Source organism: Cervus elaphus, chromosome 20 (assembly GCF_910594005.1).
Source record: "Cervus elaphus chromosome 20, mCerEla1.1, whole genome shotgun sequence".
In the NCBI taxonomy this organism is placed as follows: domain Eukaryota; kingdom Metazoa; phylum Chordata; class Mammalia; order Artiodactyla; family Cervidae; genus Cervus; species Cervus elaphus.
This window is the reverse complement of record NC_057834.1, coordinates 43,877,489-43,898,131: the sequence shown is the minus strand read 5'-3', so window position 1 is coordinate 43,898,131 and position 20,643 is coordinate 43,877,489. Positions and strand designations below refer to the sequence as shown.

Sequence of the window (20,643 nt, the reverse complement as noted above, 5' to 3'; positions counted from 1 at the left end):
CAGGGGAAAGCGCGAACGCAGTCCCCCACTACCACAAATTATGCAGTCGAGTTTCCCACATTTGGGGAAATCGCAGGGGTCAGCACATCCGGAGTGCAATGGATAAGCCTCGCCCTGGGAAAACCACCTTCGTGATCATGGTATCTCCCCTGCCAGGTAAGTATGAGTTGCCAGCCTGCCGCCCCACCTCAACCTCATACGCCCTACACTTTACACACACGCTCACTTTACTCCACGCATCCCCGAGCCGCCTTCGACCTTCCACACAGCGCATCCACGCACTTTCAAGAAAAAAGGCCTGGATTCTCTCCCACGCCACGGGAGACCATATCGTGTTTAAGCACCAGATGACGGACCAGCAGCCCCTGCGCTCAGATATCTACATACGACACGCCCCATCCGTGACGTAAACGGGAACCCGCCCTTCCCTCCAGTCCACGCCCCGCCCTAGTCCCCGCCTCCCTCCTCCCACGCTGTCTGGCCAGGCCAACCGGCAGGCGGGCGCCCTCTAGGGGAAGTGACGTCCGCCTCCCGCTCCTGTTCTCCCACCCACTGGGTGTTGGGGCCTCGCGCGCCCGACTGCCTGCATAACTTTTTGTCCTGCCCAGCATCGGTCTGGCGGTGGGCTGAAGCCTGTCCACCTTTTTCAAATAATGGCGTTCAATGGGGAGAACAGAACATTTAGCAGTCCAAGGGAAACCGGTTCCTTTCAAATCCAGTTGTCTTTGTGATGTAGTATTGTGTGTATGTCTGGTAAGACGCATTAAGCGTCACGACTGGCCGTGAACTCAGTTCCATTCGTGAAAATTGTGTCATTCATCAAAAATTTCATTTATTTTATTTCCAGCTTCAGGTGTGGTTTTGACTCTGAACAGATTTTAACACCTGTCTGTATCCTCTGTCTTATTGAGACAGGCTGGGACCTGGGACCCTTTGCTGCAGGGTTTGGACCTGGACACACTGAGGCAGGAATTTGATGGGCCCCAGGGTGAGCAGTGCAACCTATCCCCTGTAGACAGTTAACTCCAGGCTAAAAGCAGGGACTTCCCTAGTGATCCAGTGATTAACTCCATACTCTGGTTCAGTCTCTGGTCAAGGAACTACATCCCACATGGGACAACTAACAGTTTACATGCTGCAACTAAAGATCCTTCATGCCTAATAAATATTTTGTATAAAGATAAGATGCTCCAAGATAAGGATATTAGGAGGAGCAAGAAGGAGCTGAGTCCTTATTGGATAGAAGATAGAGACCACCTATTTTGCATTCTTGAGGTCCAGGAGACCTTCACAGACTACACATGCTCAGAAAAGTTCCTCCCAGATTAAAAAGGAGGGGAGGAGCCACCCCGTAATTGGTGGTGTCAACCTCCCAGGAGGCCTCTGTGCTACAATCCGTGTTAGCAAAAAAATTTCACATGCGTGTCAGGAAGGGCCCCGAGAGAGGTCAGGTGTGGAAAAAGAGATGAGATAATTGGCCAAAAGTAAACAAAGGCCTGGAAGAAATGCTCTATATAAGTGATTTGAATCACCTCTCTGATGCACTGCTCCTCATTAAGGAGGACACCCACACCCTTCCCAAGTGTGCATCTCTGCCTTACTTCTGTCTTAAATAAGCTGTATATCTATGTGCTCTCTGACTTCTGTTGTGGCTCTAATAATGAACTTTGTACCTACTTTTACAGCTTTTGCCCCTGAGAAATTCATTTTTCAGTAGCAACCCATGCTTCTAGCCCTAGCTCCTGATGGAATGGTGGCTAGGATTCCTGGTTTTCACACAGGCTACCCTGGTCCAATTCCTGGTCCGGGAACAAAGATCTTGCTTCAAGCGACCACTCACTGCTTCAAGCCACCACTCACTGCTTGTGTCCTCAAGATCAAAATGTATCCTCCAGCAACAAAATGCAAAGAAACAATAGGGACTAAAAACAACTGCATGTATGCAGTCGGAGAAAATTATGGACAAGATACAAAAAGGCCAAAAATTCAAGTGTCATCTATGAAGAGCTGGTGGCAAAAAGAGGATCAGTTCAATTCAGTTCAGTTGCTCAGTCATGTCCAACTCTTTGCAACCCCATGGACTGCAACACAGCAGGCTTCCCTGTCCATCACCAACTCCCGGAGCTTACTCAGACTCATGTCCATTGAGTCGGTGATGCCATTCAACCATATCATCCTCTGTTGCCCCCTTCTCTATCCACCTTCAATCATTCCAGCATCAGAGTCCTTTCAAATGAGTCAGTTCTTCGCATCAAATGGCCAAAGTATTGGAGCTCCAGCTTCAGCATCAGTCAGTCCTTCCAAAGAATATTCAGGACTGATTTCATTTAGGATAGACTGGTTGGATCTCCTTGCTGTCCAAGGGACTCTAAAGAGTCATCTCCAACACCACAGTTCAAAAGCTGGGAGCAAAAGCAGAATACTGAACATTCCCCTGGCACACAACACCACCAAACTCATAGGTAAACCACCTAAGTCAACTTTAAAGCCTGACCCCTCTGTAACAGGAGGGAAAGGGGCAGGGCAAAACTTGAAATAATGACATAGCCCAAGGACACAACATAAACCAGTTTTAGAATCATGGGACCAAGATGCGACCAATCAATGGGACCAACTTGGCAGACAAGACTAGACCTTGATCCTCAATCAGCAAGTGAAATGACACACCCAGAGGTGCCATGACAGTTCCAAGGCAATGTTAAAAGATCAAGGAGTGGGTGGTGGCCCAAATCCTGGAAATCTCCACCCCTTCCCCAAAACAGTTGGAATAACCCTCCCACTTATTAGCATACAAAATTACCCAACTTATAAAAACTAACCATGCCACACTTTGCCGCCACATTCTTTCTCTGCAATGGCCCACACTCTGTCTGTGGAGTGTGCTTCTCTTGAATCTGAATAAATCTACTTGTTACTTATCACTTTGTCTCTCTGCGAGACGACTGAATTCTTTCTGCGGAGACATCAAGAAACTGACCAGGTACCATGGGTTTTGGCTGGGTTTGAGTCACAAAGCAAAAACACCCAGTTGTGGATGTCACTAATGTTGGAAGAAAAGTCCAATGCTGTAAAGAGCAATATTGCATAGGAACCTAGAATGTTAGGTCCATGAATCAAGGGAAATTGGAAGTGGTCAAAGAGGAGATGGCAAGGGTAAACATCAACATTTTAGGAATCAGCGAACTAAAATGTACTGGAATGGGTAAATTTAACTCAGATGAGCATTATATCTACTACTGTGGGCAAGAATTCCTTAGAAGAAATGGAGTAGCCATCATAGCCAACAAAAGAGTCCAAAATGCAGCACTTGGATGCAATCTCAAAAACGACAGGATGATCTCTGTTCGTTTCCAAGACAAATCATTCAAAAGCACGGTAATCCATGTCAATGCCCCAATCAGTAATGCTGAAGATATTTCGTATTTGAGCAATGAAATCTCCCGCTGTTGGGGAGACAGAGTAGGATATTCTACATTCAATGACCTAGATCCTCGATCCGCATCCTGTGTGCTTTTTGGTTAGTCTTCTTTGGACCTACCCTTAAGCATCACCTCACTCCCACGCCCACTCCCAGCACCTCCTCCGATCTCAGAGGTTTCTTAGGGCTGAGAGGATCTACCAGTGCTGTCTCGGAGGCAGCCACAGGGGGAGGACAGTCCTTCCCGCCATGGTCCTGCCTTTTCTGTTTGGCCCAGTGGTTTCTATTTGTCAGGAGGACTTTGTGAATCTGAGCACAACACATCCTGAGAAAGGGGTTGGCAAATAGCCCACAAAACTACCGACAACTCGGCCTGGGGTTTTCTTCTAGATTGTAAATATTTTCAGATAGGAAGAAAAGGAAAACAACTTTTGACCGAAAAAAAAAAAAAAAAAGATACGATTTCTACTGCCATTTAATGAGAAAGGATGTTAAGGAGGTTGCCTAGTTTTCCAGACTACTGAATTAAGCATTCAGGTGCACATTCGAGGCTGAAAAAGAGGTACTGTTTTCTGGCTGGTAAGGTAACAACAGAAAGCCTGAGAGAAAAGGCGGGGGTGAACAGAGAACTGGATCGAGAAATACGAAGAGGCCCCTTGGGGTGCGAAGGAATGAGTGGGATGCTATCTAAGTAGTATCTCCAGCAATGACAGGCGTGTAATAAGCAAGGCAGCTAACCACGCAAGACATGAAGCCTCTGGAAAGCAGGACACTGCTGGGAAAATGGCTAGTTACAACCTCTCACAAGATGGGCAAACGAGAAGCTCGTCACGCGGCGCCTCCTGACTTTTCCTCCGACTTTGTGTGTTTGGCCCCGGTAAGGGTCTCTCTCGTTGGATCCTGCTCACCAGGAAGCCTCCCGTCACACAAAAACTTTTCACGAATAAGCTAAAAGAACGTTCTTGAGAGACCCTGCCACGGGTCTTTGTACCAACTCTTTGAGCTTCGCGTAAGCAGAGAACACTCAACAGCCAGCCAGTCTAACTTACGCATTTTAGCATTCCTCCTCTGATTGCTACAACCTACATATACGTTCACCACTAAAACACAAATCTTGTCTTATTTTTCTACACATCAAAAATCAGGGGAAAGCGCGAACGCAGTCCCCCACTACCACAAATTATGCAGTCGAGTTTCCCACATTTGGGGAAATCGCAGGGGTCAGCACATCCGGAGTGCAATGGATAAGCCTCGCCCTGGGAAAACCACCTTCGTGATCATGGTATCTCCCCTGCCAGGTAAGTATGAGTTGCCAGCCTGCCGCCCCACCGCAACCTCATACGCCCTACACTTTACACACACGCTCACTTTACTCCACGCATCCCCGAGCCGCCTTCGACCTTCCACACAGCGCATCCACGCACTTTCAAGAAAAAAGGCCTGGATTCTCTCCCACGCCACGGGAGACCAGATGGTCTTTAAGCACCACATCACGGACCAGCAGCCCCTGCGCTCAGATATCTACATACGACACGCCCCCGTCCGTGACGCCAACGGGAACCCGCGCTTCCCTCCAGCCCACGCCCCGCCCTACTCCCCGCCTCCGTCCTCCCACGCCGTCCGGCCCGGCCGACCGGCCGGCGGGCGCCCTCTGGGGGAAGTGACGTCCGCCTCCCGCTCCTGTTCTCCCAGCCTCTGCGTGTTGGGACCCGGCGCGCTCGGCTGCTGCCTGCCTGCCTTTTGTCCTGCCCAGCACCGGTCTGGCGGTCGGCTGAAGCCTGTGCGCCTTTTTCCAAATCACCGCGTTCCATGGGGAGAACAGAACATTTCGCAGTCCAGGGGAAACCGGTTCCTTTCAAGTCCAGTTGTCTTTGTGAGGCAGTATTGTGTGTGTGTCTAGTAAAACGCATTAAGCGTCGCGACTGGCCGTGAACTCAGTTCCATTCGTGAAAATTGTGTCATTCATCAAAATTTTCATTCATTTTATTTCCAGCTTCAGGTGTGGTTTTGACTCTGAACAGATTTTAACACCTGTCTGTATCCTCTGTCTGATTGAGACAGGCTAGGACCTGGGACGCTTTGCTGCAAATGTTTGCACCTGGACAAACTGAGGCAGAAATTCCATGCGCCCCACGCTGAGCAGCTGGAATCTGTCTCCCGTGGACAGATACTCCAGACTAAGGACAGGGGCTTCCCTAGTTGTCCACTGGCTAAGATTCCACACTTCCCAATGCCTGGGGCCGGAGTTGGATCCCTGGTCAAGGAACTAGATCCCATCTGGGACAACTAACAGTTTTCATGCTGCAACTAAATATCCCATGTACCTAATAATTTTTTTTTTTAAAGTTTCTTTAACGTAAGATTATGAGGAGGAGCAAGGAAGAGCTGAGCCCCGCCTGGACAGAAAATAAAGAGACCACCTATTTCGTATTTTTGAGGTCAAGGAGATCTTTGCAGACTATCCGTACTTACAAAGCTTTTTCCTGGGTTAAAAAGGAGGTGGACAGAACTACCCCTTAATAGGTGGTGGTAACCTCCACCAGGCCTCTGCGCTACAATCCTTCTTGGCAGAAAGATGCACATGCATGTCAGGAACAGCCCAAGGACAGGTCAGGTGTGGAAAAAGAAATGAGAACTCATCCAAAGGTAAACAAAGACCCGGAAGAAATGTCCCACGTAAGGGATTTGAATCTCCTCTCTGATGCACTCCTTCTCATTAAGGAGGACACACACACCCTTTCTCTCGGAGTGTATATCTCTGCCTTGCTTCTGTCTTCAATAAACTGTGTATCTGTGTGCTGTCCGACTTGTGCTGTGGCTCTAATAATAAACTCTGTACCTGTCTTTACAGCTTTTGTTGCTTTAAGAAATTCATTTTTCAGTGAAGGCACTAGTCGGGCCAACTTTGCTTCTAGCCCTAGCTCTTGATGGACTGGTGGCTAGGATTCCCGGTTTTCACACAGGCTACCCGGGTTCAATTCTTGCACAGGCAACAAAGATCTTGCTTCAGGCCACCACTCACTGCTGTGTCCTTGAGATCCAAATGTCTTCTCCAGCAACAGAATACAAAGAAACAACAGGGGACAAAAAATAACTGCATGTATGCCTGTTGGTGGAAATTGTGGACAACAAGACACAAAAAGACCAAAATCCCAACTGTCATCTCTGAAGAGCAGGTGCCAAAAACAGGGAACCCAGAAAAAAGCCGGGAACTGCAATTTCCCCTGCACACACCACCAGGAAACACATAGGCAAACCACCTGAGCCAGTCCTATAGCCTGACCCCTACCCCGACCCCTATCCTCATTCCGTGTAAGAAACCAGCACACCACCCTTCCCCCCGCCCCATGGCAAACAAGGGAACCTGTTACTTGTTTTGCTGTGGCAGGGATCCCAATGAAGCCTTACCTGAGTTTCTAGTCTGTCCTCTTATCAATTTCTGTTGATTAAGGAAGACTAAGGTGGTGGTTTAGTCACTAAATCGCGTCTGACTCTTGTGACCCCACGGATTGTAGCCTGCCAGGCTCCTCTTTCCAGGAGATTCTCCAGGCCAGACTCCTGGAGTGGCTTGCCATCTCCTTCTCCAGGGGATCTTCCCCACCCAGGAATCGAACCCAGTTCTCCTAAGAACCCTTGAAAAATAGATAAGCTGAAAGCCATCAAACAGCTAGTCTGGACTGGTTGATCTGGTGAAGATGACTAATCAGGTAAATATTTGTGGCTATGTGTGAATGCTCCAAAACTTCACGAAAGTTTAGTAGTGAAATAAATGTGTCAAATTTCCGTGTGTCATACCTGCCAGAGTCCTCCCTTTGACACCTCTGAGACAGCTAAGCCTGATTGAACTACTTTCCTCATTAGGATTTCTCAATGTCATATACCACCCTCTTCCTTGTCTCATAATTGTTTTTTTCATCCGTAATTAATTAATTTCTTTTATTTTTGACTGTGCTGGGTCTCTGCTGCGCGTAGGAGTTTCTCTAGTTGTGGCAAGCAGGGGCTACTCTGTAGTTGCAATGCTCCGGCTTCTTTTGCGGTAACCTCGCTTACTGCAGAGCACAGGCTCTAGGCTAGCGGGCTCAGTAGGTGTGGCACACAACACATGGAACATTCCCTTACAAGAGATGAAACCCGTGTCCCTGCCTTGGTCGGCAGATTCTTAAATATAATTATTATAGTTAATTATTCTTAAAATAACCCTTCATTTTCTCTTTGACACAGGAGTAACACTTGAAGGTCAACTTAATAGAATGATTGTGAGCAACACATAAATAAGTAATGAGCTATCTGATTACTTGTGAAGGAAAGCCAAAAGTCTGAGGAAAGCTAAATAGCCCAATAAATATTTCAAATTTACTTTGCCTCCTAGTCCAGGCCAAAAGAAAAGAAGAAGTATCAACATCACATTAGCCATAACCAAGTGGTTTTAAATGTTTGACAAAATGAGGAATAACATGTGTAAAGTTCAAAGAGTACACGCTTCCAAAACGATTACCAGTGTCCACCAACCTGAATAACTAATGAAGCATTCCCAAAGATCTAAGGTATGATAAATCACCAGACCACAAAAGGCTTCCTCATGACTTCCATGAAAGAGCTCAGCGTAATCACATACACACACACCCCGCCGAAGAACTGGGTTTGTTTTCTTGGAAGGCGGGGTATGGGCCTGACTTCTTTCACTCAGCGGAACGTCTCTGAAATGTAACCCCAGTTTTCAGGTAGTTCTTTGTCTCTGTTGTGTTCCTTGTAAGAATATGTCTCAGTTTACTCATCTACTGCTGAGCATCTGAGTTGTTTCCAGTTGAGGATATTCTGAAACGGTACGATGCAAACATTCTTTTATGACCTTTCAAGGAAATACACACTTCTCTAGGGCAGCCCATTCCAATAAAATAATGCTAGCGTTGACCTTTAAAATAAAAATTTTAGGATTTTCTCCCAAACAAAGTGGGTTGATTCAGAAATAGCAGGGGGATCACAAAGCAGGACAAGTAAACTATGGCAAAAGCATAGGCAGATTGCACACAGAGGAGAAGAAGGAACATTCTTTGAGAGAGAAAGAGAAAGAAGCTGAGAGGACTTCTTTTGAAGCAATGGACACTGGAAAAAGTGGAAGTTCAGGGTGGTGACAGCTTCTCGTTGGCTGAGTTGCTGACATCTTTTTTTTTTTTTTTTTTTTGCTGATATCTTGCAGGACATACAAGGTACATCTTTTACTGTCCGGGCCTATAATTGATTGTTCTTTCCTATTGATGATTCTTCTGTTTAGGTCCATGACTGACAATTCCTCCTGTATTTGAACTCCAGTGGTAATCCATGAGAGCTCCCCCTTCTGGTCTCCTGACTCAATTTTAGTGAGGTTTCCCATTATTAGCATTACGCCAGTCACCTGGAATTTAAAGTCTTCAATTATCATCTATTTTAAAACTTTGTGAGAATTACTGCATTAGGAAAAATCTCATCATTACCACATGTGACACTAGAAACACTACAAGCGTTCAGTAGTTACCCGTGACTTCTACCTGTCACATTGGACAGCACAGGTCAAATATATAGCACAGACGCAAAAGTACGATTTCTGGAGCACAGCACATGATGGTGTAAGTATGACCCTTAGCTGATGCTGCCAAATTCCTCTGCGACTTTGTTGACCTTACCAACGCTCCTTGTAGAAATGAAAAAGAATTTACAGTGCTCTCCGTCCTGTGAAATGTTGGTATTGTTTGCCTTTTTACTCTTCCTTCTTAAGTTTATTGAGGTGTCATCTACATAGTAAAATTTGCCAACATTAGACTATTTTACACTCTTTGCTATGATATCATATCTCTGAAAAACTGGATTTTGGTAGTTGCTATGATAGAAAGCAAGTGCCACGCAAAAAAAATGGATGCCTAATAAGAAATGAGGTGACGCTTCGAGAAAGTGTGAGAAGCTGTGCAGCACACAGCATTAAGGTTATGATCCTGAAATGTCAGAGCACTAAAAACAACAAAGCATTGCACCGAGCTTTCGTCAAGGGAACAACGTAGTAATATGCCCAGCATCGGCCACACACGAACAAGATATAGACCAGTTTGTGAACAACAACAACAGCGTTCCCCAACTAAAGCGGTATTTCTGCTGTCAGCCAGTCTACCAGGAAATTAGGGCAAACGGGAAGGACAAAGAGAGAACAAACTTGCAGGCAACGAAAGACGATTCATTCACTAAATCAATTTAATATAGTCAAAGGATTAAAGTTAACTATAGATCATGAATCTGTCATTTAAGCAGACACATGTTGGAACACGAGAATGTTGAAATCATATATTGGTATATATGGAATCACATATTACAGGACACCTAAACATATATGCCAAATATTGTAGGGGGAATGACTGAGTCTGCTGGTGTCTAGAGTTGTAACGATTCATTCCCCTTTAAAGATATTAGTATATTCAACATACCTCAAGACATAGATTTAAATTTTTAGAAGTTTCAATACTCATTGGCTATGTTGGCTTATCGGAGCAGTACAACCAATATAGGAAACTTAGGGAGTCCAATGTAATTCAGATTTTCAACCTAAATAAACCCAAGACTTAAATATGAATGTATTATACCATCATTATTTTCTACACCTTTATAAGATAATCTGAAAATACACATAGAGCTGGTGTTAGACCAAAAGGAGAAAAACAATGTCATTTTTCTGAGTCGCTTCCATGAAGAAAAAAAAAAACCATGAATAAACATTTTGAAGGCCATTATGTACATTATTTAAATTGTTTAAAAGTATTAAGAACACTCTGTTATCAATTTCATTCCTTCATGGATGCTGTTCCAAGTAATCAAGACCATTTACTCAATCTACAGTTAAATCCTTTTTTTCCTTGTCACAAATTTAGCAACAAAATTTTCCTTATATAAATACCACATGGAAGCATAAACAGTAGAGTATTTCCCCCAGAAATTCTTCATTTTTAAATTTTACATTTATGGAACTGATTATTACCTTCCTTAAGAGAAGTGACACCTTTAAATTTTGAGAGGCCTAACTTGTCTGTTCTCCCCAGAGTGAGAGAAAGTCTATTGACTTGTTTCTGAGAAAATATATTTAAACGGGGGATAAAAATACATCCAAGCAGTGGGCCTTGCTTGACTTCCCTGGGGGTACACTGCATAGGAACCTGCCTGCCAGTGGAGGGGAAACAGGTCCGATCCCTCGTCTGGGAAGATTCCACGTGCCGCAGAGCAACTAAGCCCTCGAGCCACCGCTACCGAGCCTGTGAGCCGCCGCTACTGAAGCCCACGCACCTAGACTGTGCTCTGAAACAGGAGACGCCACCGCAACGAGATGCCTGCACACTCCAGCTAGAGAGAACCCACACAAAGCAACGATTACAGGGCAGCCAAAAATAAATAAAATTAATACATTTTTAAAAAAATTAGTAAGCCTAAAAAAAAAAAAAAAATTAGTGAGCCTTACGGAAGGTGAAAAAGCAGAGTCAACGATGTATATTAACAACACTTGCCAGTGTGGGAAACAAGATGAAATATACTTAAGCGATATTGGAGGAATCTCACTGAGGAAAATAGGAATTCTGTCCTACACTTATGAGTCCCCAGTGTATAAAACTGTGCTTGATGTCATTGCTAGTCCTTCCTTTTTCTTGAGGGCTGAACTTGCTTACAGTTCTGGAAGGACTCGATCTTGATTTGCAGGGTTGTCAGAAGTGCTGACGTTGCTGACTTCATTGCTTCCTTGCAAAGATATCAGTGTCTTTTCCTCTGCATTCTGTAGTCTGATTTCAACAATCCTTACCTCACTCGTTGAATGTTTTCAGCTATTTAGAAACTTTCACATACCAGTGAAAGAAACACTCTGTTCCATGCGAAAAATCCAGCGTCCTTCCTGTGTTAATCTCGTCTATTAATCTTGAGTTTCTCATGAGGGGAGGATGCATAGTAAGATGATCCTTCCGTAGATAGGCCACCTGTGCAGTGCTTGACGAGTATAGACCGGGCCCGTGGATTTTACCGAACAGAGGAAAGAGGAGAAGCGGACGACTTCTCACCGCTGCCGTGTCACATCCCAGGGAATACCAGAAGCATCAAGACAAGCAGCAGTGAAAAAAGCCTCGTGGGCCAGAGTAACTGTCATCGTCTACCTCACAGGGAATGGACCCCTGTCAGCCACCACTCAATGTGGATTATCCCCAGAAGTTCACTTCCTAAAACGAGACCAGATTCCCACACGGATAGGAGAAATTGCTTCAGTCGAGTCCAACTCTGTGCAACCCCATGGACGGTATCCTGCCAGGCTCCTCTGTTGGATGGGATTCTCCAGGCGAGAACACTGGAGTGGGTTGCCGTGCCCTACTCCAGGGGATCTTCCTGACTCAGGGATCGAACACCGTGTAACTGACCTCTTCCGCAATGGCAGGCAGGCTCTTTACCACTAGCGCCACCTTATCAGTGATGAACAAATCAGAGAGAGAACATCCGTTCAGTTCAGTTCAGTTCAGTCGCTCAGTCGTGCCCGACTCTTTGCGACCCTATGAATCGCAGCACGCCAGGCCTCCCTGTCCATCACCAGCTCCCGGGGTTTACTCAAACTCATGCCCAACGAGTCGGTGATGCCATCCAGCCATCTCATCCTCTGTCGTCCCCTTCTCCTCCTGCCCCCAATCCCTCCCACCATCAGGGTCTTTTCCAATAAGTCAACTCTCCTCATGAGGTGGCCAAAGTACTGGAGTTTCATCTTCAGCATCAGTCCTTCCAATGAACACCCAGGACTGATCTCCTTTAGGATGGACTGGTTGGATCTCCTGGCAGTCCAAGGGACTCTCAAGAGTCTTCTCCAACACCACAGTTCAAAAGCGTCAATTTTTCGGCGCTCAGCTTTCTTCACAGTCCAACTCTCACACCCATACATGACCACTGGAAAAATCATAGGGCTTTGTTGGCAAATTAATGTCTCTGCTTTTTAATATGCTATCTAGGTTGGTCCTAACTTTCCTTCCAAGGAGTAAGCGTCTTTTAATTTCACGGCTGCAGTCACCATCTGCAGTGATTTTGGAGCCCCCCAAAATAAAATCTGATACGGTTTCCACTGTCTCCCCATCTATTTCCCATGAGGTGATGGGACCAGATGCCATGATCTTAGTTTTCTGAATGTTAAGCTTTAAGCCAACTTTTTCACTCTCCTCTTTCACTTTGATCAAGAGGCTTTTTAGTTCCTCTTCACTTTCTGCCAAAAGGGTGGTGTCATCTGCGTATCTGAGGTGATTGATACTTCTCCCGGCAATCTTGATTCCAGCTTGTGCTTCTTCCAGCCCAGCGTTTCTCATGATGTACTCTGTATATAAGTTAACATATTTGTCCCCAAACCACACGGTACAGAAACGTCAAAACGCACAGTCTCTGCACATAAGACTGAATAGAAGAACAGAGCAAACAGGAGCCAATAGCTCTAAGGGTCCAGGTCTGAAGCAGGCAGCTGTGAGGGGCAGGATTCCGGGGGCTCCCACGACATGTCTTGGATGGGCTAATTTTTATCAGTTCAGTTCAGTTCAGTTCAGTTCAGTCGCTCAGTCGTGTCCGACTCTTCCAAAAAATAACCAAACCAAAAAACTGTCAAGGCATAAAGTAAAGGGGGTGTTCCATGGTAACCCCCCCACCCCCGCCCACTTTATAGGAGGAGGGACAGGCATCAGCTTTTTTCCCCTCAAGTTAAAAGTGTGACCAAAGTTTGTAAATAAAAGAAGAAAGGAGAGAAGGGAAAAGCCTCTGGGATCAGTGAGATTTTTCTCTCTGGATAAGTTGCTCGGCAGAAAGAGGTCACCCTGGCCGTCTTCTCTGGACCCGGTTGACCAGGTCACCAGACAAAACAATGGACAGTTACTGGAGGGCTTTAAAAATGTTCAGTGACTAACTCTCCACCATAAGCGATAGAGTATCTCTGTGTAACGCCTCAGCGTCCCCCTGTTGTCTCTCCCCGTGGTTGGGTCGGGAGGCCACGGCTCCCTCTGTTAGTTAGGAGGACCATAGGGAGATGTACACAAAGATTGTTGTGCTGCCAAAGTAATCGAAGAAGGAGACACCGAACGACCGGAAAATAATTTGAAATACGATTCAGTCCCACTTCTGTGGAAGGCAAACTTGCAGGATTTACCAACTTAAGAAGCATATAAACACTAAAGGTAGCAATTGCACTTCCAGGCTTCTACACTGTGGAAATAAATACCTGCACAAATGGTCAGAGGTGTGAGTACAATAATGATGGTTGCCGCATATGTGTCATCATCACACCATGAAAGCAAATAATACATGAACCATGTAGGAAATGCCTTTCTAAAAAAATAATGCAGAGGCTGCTGCTGATGGTGGGTTCACTGATAACACTACTGACAGAACAATTGCTAAGTGCTGGCCTCCTTTCACAGGTGAAAACCCTGGGGCACAGAACACTTGGGGCACTTAGACCTGTCTAAGTCTAGGTACTTGGCATAATAAAGGCTTGACCGCACCCGAAACTGGCTTCCTTGATCTCTGTCAGGAGGTCCTGCATCAGGCGAATGTGAGTGAACAGGAATACACTTGCACTTTCAGAGTATAGGGCTGGAAAGGTGAGGTGGCCCAGACCGGCAGCAGTCCGGAGGTGACTAGGACCCCCGAGTGCAGGAGAGCAGATTTTTTGTGTGTGGAACCGCTTGAATGGTCGTCGGCACGGAACACCTTGAATGGGTTCTAAAACCTCCACCGCCCGTCCCTGGGTGGGCTCGAACCACCAACCTTCCGGTTAACAGCCGAACGCGCTAACCCATTGCGCCACAGAGACAGCACCACACCGCGTCCCTCCACTCTTTGTGCTGGAGACAAAGAGTGCCTCCTGCTCCGCCGAGAAACGGTGCCAGTTCCAAAGCCTCGGGAAAACGCAAAGATGAGAACGGTGAAATCACATTGGACCTGAGACTGGGTCAAGGCCAGGAGAAGACTACACAAAACACCATTATCCTAGGGCAGACAATTCCGGAAAGCTCTTGAGAATACTCCCCCTCCCTTTGATGCATTTCCCACCCCGTCCACTCATCCTCACACCACAGGAAAGAAGGCTTCCCCTTTGCGATCTGGGGCACACAGAGAGCCAGGCAAGAGCCAAGGGGGCAGCTGCACTTCCCCATGGGTCTTCCCGAGGGAGGTGGTTCTAGCGCTCAGGCTGACCCAAGACCCCACTGTCCACCAAGACGACCCGGAGGAGTCTGGATAGCACAGGGTCCTGGGGGTGGGGGATTCCTACAAGCGCAGAGCGTGCCTGGCCTGCACGTCCTGGAGAACCGAACCAGATTCCCCCTGAAGCTTCTCTGCATCCTAAAGAGAATGGATTTCAGGTTTCCATGGAGAGAGTGAGAAAGCAAACGTGGGACAACGTGAACTGTGCAGTTGAGTCCAGAATACACGATGTTACTATTCCGGTAACTTGGATGTATGTTTTGGAGGGTTTGGGGTTTGGTTTTGAATGAATCTTTGGAACTCGAGTCCCTGATTCTCTTTGGATGAAAACTCTGTAAGGAAGGCTCTGGGTTTCTATCAAGCAGAGAGAAAAGAGTGGAGAGGAGAGCTGGGCAGCCCAGGCTGTTCACTGCACACGGGGAGTCTCCTCCAGCCTGCCGGATGTCAAGGACCCTGAGGCCGGGACTCACTGGCATTCGGGACTCTGTGCAGACGCTCTTCTGCATTGGACCTTGAAGTAAAAGACAAATCTGATCTGGGCAGGAAGACTCCGAGGAATGGAGAAGAAAAGAGCTTTCCCTGACCGGGAATCGAACCCGGGCCGCGGCGGTGAAAGCGCCGAATCCTAGCCACTAGACCACCAGGGAACCGTTCGGAAACACCGCCTTGGCTGTCCAGGAGATAATGGAGAGTGGAAAGATGAGACCAGAGATGCAGAGAACAGGAAAGGAAATCTCCCAGCGCCACTATGGCTGTATGCAGCTGTGCGAGGCTCCCAGCCCTTGACCCGCTGCTCGTCGCCCTTCAAATGCCCGTTCCTGGGCGACGCTTCTCGTTCTGAGACCAGGTCACAAACTATCCTGTTGGGTCCCTTCTTCCTGGTCCAACTCTAGCGCTGTGTGCTGCCGAGCCCAGGTCATGCTCTCTTTGTGAACCTCGGTTTTCCCTCGAGTCAGGCGCTGGCTTGGCTTTCAGCGGGTGATGAGCAGATCCGCCTACCTCCAGATCTCTGACCTGGCCTCGGGGCCTCTCCTGACGACCGCACGGGTACGGGTTCCTTTCCCTCCGCGACCGGCTGAGTTCGCGGAGCTTTAAATTCTTCACGCCCGTGTGTTTGGCTGGAGTCCACGGTGAGTCCTGGGTGCTGTCTCTTTTCTTCTACCAGGGAGACAAAACTGCTCCTCAGGTGTTCCGAGGTGGGGGAAAGCAAGTGGGCGTCACGGGAGTGAACTCCATGGTGTTCAGAGACAATCTGTGAACACGTGGAAGAGACCCAGGCGCCCGATAGGGAGCCGAGGGGGTTTCCGGACGGAAAGGTGACTCGAAGTCAGCCTTGTCCTTCCCGGCCCCACCCCCCGGGATGAACTGGGCCTGGACTCACAGGGACTCGGAGCAGAGAAAGGAGGGCTGCTTCCTAGTGCAGAGTAGACTTCCAGGTGGTCACCAACTCCTCCTACAGCTGCGGTGGTCTGCTTCACCCGGAGCCTTTGAAACCTTTTGGTTTTGCCAATCAGAATGCACTTCTCGGCGGGGCAGCGTGGGGGGCGGGCGGCGGGGTTGGAAGAAAATAAGCAGGCTGTTTCCGCCCGGTTTCGAACCGGGGACCTTTCGCGTGTGAGGCGAACGTGATAACCACTACACTACGGAAACAGGATACCCGCTACGGCCTAACACTGTATCCATGAAAAGCCGAGGTCCCGCCATCGGTATCTAGACCACCAATTTCTAACACTCAAACAGGAACCTTGAAGCCCCAAGCTCTCTCAGGCACGGAGACGGCGGCCCCCGAGGGCCCTGCTTTACGTTCCTCATCTCCCCTCAAGTGAGGACCCTCGGGCCCCCACAGGCTGCCTTTGGGGTCCCGCACCCAACGCAGAGTCGTCAGACCCTCAGCTCCGCACCCCATCGCAGGGGTCGCCCCCCGCCGACTCCCCAGCTCCCGGAAGCCGCAGGGGGTTGGGGGTGCGCCCGAGGCCCAGGAGACCCCGCAGCCCAGCGGTGTGGACGCCGCCCCTCCCGCGCTGCGGACCCGCGCCTCGGTGGCCCTTTCCACGGAGCCGGCGGTCAGCGCTCCGGGCTCTCAGGAATGACGGCCGCTCCCAGTCCACCCGGGACCCGCCCTCCTCTGCGCCTGACTCCTGCGCTCTTTCTCCGCAAGCCGGCTCGCCGCAGCACTTCTCCGGTGTCCCCTTGGCAAAAGGGAGTCTCTTTGGTGTTCTCTAAAATCTCACCCCCACCGTCCCTGGGTGGGCTCGAACCACCAACCTTTCGGTTAACAGCCGAACGCGCTAACCGATTGCGCCACAGAGACAGCAGCACAGGCCTTTTCTGGACTCTGTATGGAGTAGACACTCACTCATTCCCGGGGGAAGTGCCCTGCCCCCAGGGATACGCTGCCACGTCCTTGCCCCTACCCGCCACAGATGCCAGCGCCCTCAGAGATCCCGGGATCCAGGGCTCGGACCCTCCGGGCCTGAGCCGGATGAGATCCGAGGACAGCTGAGCACCCCCGGTGGGCTCCCATGATGGCCCTTCCTGTTTCCTCGCCTACACCCAATGAATGAGAGTTTGCCCACCCTGGCAAAGGCCTCCGGGCCGAGGTTGTGCTTAGGTTCCCTGTGTCCACCAGGCGATTTCCACCAGGGCAGAGGTCGTGGGGATGGTCGCCCTGTGTCCGCACGCCCAGGACAGGGACTGGCACTCAGCGGGACGCTCTAGGACTTGGATGAATAGATTCTCGTCTTTAGCCCTTGCCCCATCAAGACCCCTGAGAACGGAAATACCGAAGAGTTTCCCAAGAGCGAAAAGTTCGAAGGGAGGGGAAAGCTGAGAGAGGAAGGCCAGGGAGGGGAGAATCATAGAATTTGTGCTTCCACCCGTCCCTGCTCCTTCTCTTGCCTTCCCTCTTCTTCTTGCTCTTCTTCCCAACACTCCAACTGTGAAATGTTGACAGGGCCACATCTGAGAAGACAGACCCGACGAATCTGTGCTCAGGAGCACAAGCTCTGGGTTGTAAAAATGGTTCTGCCCTGGGTGGCCTTGAACAAATAAAGAAAACTTTGGGTATCTCCCTACTTTTTTGTGCAAAATGGGAGCAATAGGAGCATTCTTCTTCATTCTGCTCTTGTCAGATGTGCCTGGGTTTAGAAACTACTGGATCAATAATGCTATAGGCAGCAAAATCATAAATACTGTCATCACAATCCTCTGAATCTTTTGACAACCACTGTCCTTGTTTATTTCCCCTGAAAGTAGCTTTCTGCCTCTAGAAATTTCTGTAAACTGATTGCTCTTGCGGTTTGCTCGACTGTGGCCAGGCCACCCTCTTCATCGCCAGTTCTCTGCTTGCTAGACGGGGACCCAAGTGCAGGTTGGAGGAAGTGGGAAGAGCACAGAGCGGTGGGGAAAACGGGCCTTTGTGCACCCTTTGGAGAGGCCTCTGGGACCGGTGGGGTCCTCCCGCTGCCTTCTTTGGTTTCAGGGGAGCTCCGGGAGGGCAGGGATCTGGTGGCGGTCGCTCTTGTGTCCCCTCGCCGAGAACAACTTGAGGGCCTCCTCACTCAGTCTCCCAGAGACCCTCAGAGCGTCCTGCCCAGAGAGCAAGGTACTGGTGCTTCCTGGCATGGTGGGAAATATTCCCGCATCTTCCTCCTAACCGTGGAAACCGGAGGTGGTGGAGGAGCACTAGCGACAGAAGGAGAAGGTCCAGAAAGACAGGGTGGAATGGGAGGGGAAGGGGCTGCAAAGGGGGGATGAGGAGAAAGAGAGCCAGGAAGAAGGGGAGATGAGAGCGAGGTGGATGGAGCCCTACAAAGGGAGGCAGATAGAGTGGGAGGACCAGCGAGAGGGAAAGGGCAGTGGAGGGCAGGGGGGAGGAGGCGGAGTTACCTCCCCAGGGCAGTTCTGTTCACTGGCCCCCAGCACAGGCAGCTCCCACCACATACATCCCCACAGGCTCCTTGACTCTCAGATCCAACACCCAGGCTTTCGTCCGTCAGAGACGGTCTCTCCACCCGTTGCAGTGCTAACCTCATTTGGTTTTCCTCCCTGCCCCTTGTGAGAGCCTGGTTCTCTAGGTTTCCTGGCCATTCTGTGATCTGCCAACATACTTTCTGTGCATTTCTTCTCTTCCTATGTCAGCCAGAGACCATTACTGATCCTTGCACTCGTAAACTTTGACCGACCTCCAAGGGCTCCTGGAGGGGCACTTGGTGGTGTTTGTTACCCCTCAGCTTCTTGCTTTTCCAAAAGGAAGTTTCATCTTTTCATCCCGGGGCTGTATGCGAACTTCCTCCTCCTAAGAGGCGCCTCCCCTTTGCCTCCTTCCTCCTGTGTCAACCTCTGTCCAGCCTCTGGGAACAAACCACGTGTCTCCAGGCAACACTGGCCACCTTTCCGACTCCTTTCTTTGGGCTGCAGCTCTCTTCTTCAGATGCTGTTTTTTTCAGTGCTGTGTACTGGATGAGGGAAGAAATGGCTTTGCGATAGGATGAAGAAGTAAAGATTATTACTTGGAGACATCAGGTGGACTTATACTTATTATACATGTGAATATTTAGTGTGGTGGTATTTTGTGTACATAAAAACTGTCTACACTGTAAGACAACTTGGATACATACCTTCTAAATAGGTGTGCACACTTCTTTGTTAAACTGTGCAGTTTCTGGATATGTTAAGAAATTGGAATGAAACTGACGTTTCATTCCAAAAAGCTCTGACAAGAGTCTGTGGCTGCCTGCGTGTCAGAGCCCTGCCCCGTGGGCTCCACGACATGTGGCTGATCTTGAGCCACCCCCAGGTGCTTTCGGCCTGGTCTGTCTGAGGGTTTTGTGTAAATGTTCATCTTTCCTTACACTGTAAACCTGACAAACTTGGGGAGAAACACTTACCGCCCCCCCCCCCCCAATCAGAACTGTATGGAGAAGAAAAGGAGAGTTCTCCTGCCTCCATTCCCACTCCGCACACTTTATATGTTACACATAAGAGGTGGTGGTGGTGGTGGCTTTGGAGTGTAATCGGTGCTACAGGAAATCCAAGGGACCCAGGAGATCCCACCTCCTGCCCTGACGATCATCTGCCCTCTCTGGGCTCTGGGGAAAGGGTGAAGGCAAAGGAAAGGAAAATAACACTCTTATTTGCAGAAATTTTACCTCAGCATGGGACACTGGCAAACCGAGGCAGAATATGCGGTTGATGACGGTGACTTACGGGGGCCCTTCCCTGACCGGAAACCCAGAGTGGAAAGTTTACTTCATTTTCTGAGGTGCGCTGTGAACTGAGAGATGTCAGTCAAAGGAGAGGAGCAGAGAGAAACCAGAGAGGGCTGAACATCAAAGCGGGTCATCCGTACTCAGATCTTGTCGGGTCCTTGGAAGAACTGCCCTGAGATTATGGGTGGGACGTATGGAGCCTAAAGAAGTGGGTACCGTTCTCTGGCGATGGAAGGAAGTTGGCTTTCAAAGGGGTTCCATGGTGTAATGGTGAGCACTCTGGACTCTGAATCCAGCGATCCGAGTTCAAATCTCGGTGGGACCTTTCTGTTTAATTTCAAGAAGGACACGTTTTACTCCCCTGCTTTCCGGCTCCCGCGACCCCCAGCGGCGTGGCTCACACGGGCACGGCGGACAGGTGTGGGACCGAACGGGACCGGGGGCGTCCTCGCCGGGCCCGGACGGCTCTGCCCATCCCTGGCCGTCGGAGGGCCGGCGCCTCCCCTGCCCTCCACCTCCCGGCCAGGGGCGCAGCGACGCCCCCTCGTCGAGCGCAGCCCCCTCGTCGGGTCCCCTGGGTCTCGGCGGGTAAAAGGCAGAGGCTGCGCCCACCGACTCCTGCCCCTCGAGGGGGCTTCGCACCGCACCCCTTGTAACCGCACGGTTGTCCCGGTGCGTAAATGGTGGCGGGGAGGGGCTGCGATGTCGCTGATCAGCCAGGATGGCAGCCTGGACCAGGACGGCAGGTCCAGGGTTCCAGACCTGACTGGGATGAACTATGCTTTATTCAGGTTCTCT

The 20,643-nt window shown here is 49.2% G+C and overlaps 7 non-coding genes across 7 annotated transcripts; 1 reads left to right on the top strand and 6 right to left on the bottom strand.

Annotated features, from left to right (window-relative positions):
- Positions 1 to 164, bottom strand: LOC122678580. The gene has a single exon (XR_006336233.1). It is a non-coding gene; the product is annotated as a U1 spliceosomal RNA (small nuclear RNA).
- A 4,396-nt stretch (positions 165 to 4,560) lies between these two features.
- Positions 4,561 to 4,724, bottom strand: LOC122678568. Its single transcript, XR_006336222.1, has one exon. It is a non-coding gene; the product is annotated as a U1 spliceosomal RNA (small nuclear RNA).
- A 9,445-nt stretch (positions 4,725 to 14,169) lies between these two features.
- Positions 14,170 to 14,243, bottom strand: TRNAN-GUU. Its single transcript has one exon. It is a non-coding gene; the product is annotated as a tRNA-Asn (tRNA).
- A 967-nt stretch (positions 14,244 to 15,210) lies between these two features.
- Positions 15,211 to 15,282, bottom strand: TRNAE-UUC. The gene has a single exon. It is a non-coding gene; the product is annotated as a tRNA-Glu (tRNA).
- Positions 15,283 to 16,212: 930 nt separating this feature from the next.
- Positions 16,213 to 16,285, bottom strand: TRNAV-CAC. The gene has a single exon. It is a non-coding gene; the product is annotated as a tRNA-Val (tRNA).
- Positions 16,286 to 16,872: 587 nt separating this feature from the next.
- On the bottom strand, positions 16,873 to 16,946 carry TRNAN-GUU. Its single transcript has one exon. It is a non-coding gene; the product is annotated as a tRNA-Asn (tRNA).
- Positions 16,947 to 20,098: 3,152 nt separating this feature from the next.
- On the top strand, positions 20,099 to 20,170 carry TRNAQ-CUG. The gene has a single exon. It is a non-coding gene; the product is annotated as a tRNA-Gln (tRNA).
- Positions 20,171 to 20,643: the final 473 nt, after the last annotated feature.